The sequence below is a fragment of the Triticum dicoccoides genome, chromosome 2A (assembly GCF_002162155.2).
Source record: "Triticum dicoccoides isolate Atlit2015 ecotype Zavitan chromosome 2A, WEW_v2.0, whole genome shotgun sequence".
Lineage (NCBI taxonomy): Eukaryota > Viridiplantae > Streptophyta > Magnoliopsida > Poales > Poaceae > Triticum > Triticum dicoccoides.
In genome coordinates this window covers 783351416-783354567 of record NC_041382.1, presented here as the reverse complement: position 1 = coordinate 783354567, position 3152 = coordinate 783351416, and positions in this window count along the sequence as shown.

Genomic DNA, 3152 nt, shown 5'->3' with positions numbered 1-3152 from the left:
CGGCGACGCAAAAACTGGACTTGAACTCAGAGAAAATGTCCGAGGGCAATCCTTTGATCATGACGTCGGCGAGCTGCTGCCGCGTGGGGATGTGAAGAACACGGAACTCGCCAAGGGCCACGCGTTCTCGCACGAAGTGGATGTCGAGCTCGACGTGCTTGGTCCGGCGATGATGGATTGGGTTGACGGAGAGGTACACCGCCGACACGTTATCGCAGTACACCAGCGTGGCCTTGTGCACGGGCAGGAGAAGCTCGCCGAGTAGTTGTCGCAGCCAGACGCACTCCGCGATGGCATTCGCGACGCCGCGGTACTCGGCCTCCGCGCTGGAGCGAGAGACGGTCACCTGGCGCTTGGAGGACCAAGAGACGAGTGCGTCGCCGAGGTAGACGCACAAGCCCGACGTGGAGCGGCGCGTGTCTGGGCAACCAGCCCAGTCGGCATCAGTGTAGGCACGAAGATCCAGCGTGGAGGAGGCGCGAAGATCCAGCGTCGAGGAGGCGCGAAGATGGAGACCGAGCGACGGCGAGCCACGCACATACTGGAGCACACGCTTGACCAGGGCGAGATGACACTCGCGGGGATCATGCATATGCAGGCAAATCTGCTGGACGGCGTAGGCGATCTCCGGGCGTGTGATGGTGAGGTACTGCAGCCGCCCCTCAATGCTGCGGTAGGCAGAGGGGTCGTCGACACGGGGCCCGTCGGAGGCGGGCAACTTGGCCTTGGTGTCAATGGGCGTCGGTGAAGGGCGGCATGTGTCCATGCCGGCACGCTCGACGAGGTCCTCAGCGTACTGCTGTTGGCAGAGGAAAAAGCCAGCAGCTGTGCGGGTCACGCGGATGCCGAGGAAGAAGTGGAGAGCGCCAAGATCCTTCATGGCGAACTCGCCGGTGAGCCGGGCGATGATGCGGCGAAGAGTAGCTGTGGACGAGGCGGTCAAGACGATGTCATCCACGTAGAGCAGAAGAAACGCCGTGTCCTCGCCGTGGTGGAAGACGGACAACGAGGAGTCTGAGCGTGTGGCAACGAAGCCGATGGAGGTGACAAAGCCGGCGAACCGAAGAAACCAGGCGCGCGGAGCCTGTTTGAGGCCGTAGAGGGACTTGGCGAGCTGGCAGACGTGTTGTGGACGCTCGGGGTTGATGAAGCCGGCGGGTTGCAGGCAGTACACTTCCTCCGAGAGCGTGCCGTGGAGAAAGGCATTAGAAACGTCGAGTTGGTGTACAGGCCACCCCCGCGAGGCAGCGATGGTGAGCACCGTGCGGATCGTGGCCGGCTTGACGACGGGGGAGAAGGTCTCGCTGTAGTCGATGCCGGCGCGCTAGCGGAAGCCGCGCACGACCCACCTGACCTTGTACCGATCCAAAGAGCCGTCGGAGTTTGTTTTGTGCTTGAACACCCACTTTCCTATGATGAGGTTGGCGCCAGGAGGTCGTGGAACCTGCTCCCAAGTCCGGTTGCGGACGAGCGCGTCGCGTTCCTGCTGCATGGCCGCCAACCAATTGGGATCGCGCACAGCCACGCGAACCGAGATGGGGACGGCGAGATGGCCGGTGCAGTGGTGGCGACGGCGGCGTCGTAGTACTTCGGGTTGGGCCGAAAGATGCCCCGCTGGGCACGGGTGACCATGCGCGGCGGAGACGATGGCATGAGGCAGGCAGGGGGCGAGGCAGCAGCAGAGGTTGATGAAGAGCTGCTGGCCACGCTCCCAACGGCGCCCGAGCTGCTAGAGGCGTCGCACGAAGAGGCAGACGAGCTCGGCGAAGTAGCAGTCGACGCGCGTGTTGATGAGGTGGACGCGGGGAGCGTGTGCCGTTCAGCACAAGCAGGCTCGACAGGCGGCGAGTGAACACCCGACGAGGAGGGAGTGGTGGGAGCGCGCGCCGGCGACGGTGGAGGAGCCGGCAACATCTGCAAGATAGTGGGCGGAGCGCTTGGTGCAGCAGGCGCCGTGTTAGAGGCCGGTGTCGTGGCGAATGGAAACACATGCTCATGGAAGACCACATGCCGGGATGTGAAGACACGACGTGAGGTGGGTTCGTAGCAGCGGTAGCCGCGGTGGTCCGGCGGGTAGCCAAGAAAAACACACACGGCCGAGCGCTAACCGAGTTTATGTTGTGAAGTGGCTGTGAGGTTGGGGAAACACAAACAGCCGAACACACGTAGGAGGGAGTAATCTGGTGGTACGCCGAGCAGCAGCTCATGCGGGGAGCGCGGTGCACTGGAATGGCAAGGGCGACGGTTCAGCAGGTAAGTGAACGTGCTGAGAGCCTCGGCCCAAAAGCGGGGCGACATGGCCGCATGGAGCAGGAGCGCGCGCACGCCGTCGTTGAGCGTGCGAAGCGTGCGCTCGGCCTTGCCGTTCTGTGGGCTTGTGTAGGGACACGACAGGCGAAGATGAGTGCCATGGCGAGCAAGTAGTGCGCGGACGGCAGAGTTATCGAACTCACGGCCGTTGTCAGTCTGAAAGGCAAGAACAGGGAGCTGAAACTGCGTCTGAACGTAAGCGAAGAAATCAGTCAAAATGGCAATAATTTCAGATTTGTGTTTGAGAGGGAAGGTCCATGTATAATGTGTATAATCATCAAGCACGACCAAATAAAACTGATAACCGGAGACGCTTACAACTGGGGATGTCCATACATCGAGATGCATAATCTGAAAAGGAAACATACTGAAACTACGGGAAGACTGAAAAGGTAAGCGCGTGTGCTTGCCCAGGCGACACGCCGTGCACACATGCGGTGCAGACTTGGTGAACTCCGGCGACAGACTGGGAGAGAGGCGGCGCAACGAAGAAGCTCCGGGGTGCCCAAGCCGCTGGTGCCATAGGTCAGTAGTGACAGCGCCAGCGAATGGAGACGTAGGGGACCGCGACGAGCCGCCGACCGGATACAGATCACCACCGGAGTCACAGCGGAGGATCACCGCCCTGGTTCGAAGGTCCTTAACAGAGAAGCCATATTTGTCAAATTCAACAGAAACGGGATTGTCGCGGCAAAGCTGCCGGACAGACAGAAGATTCTTAATCAAAGATGGACAAACAACGACGTTGCGAAGCTGAATGGGGGACGTGCCGGTGATGAGGGATCCGACACCGACATGGGTGATGGGCAGACACTCCCCACTGCCGACAATGATATGAGAGA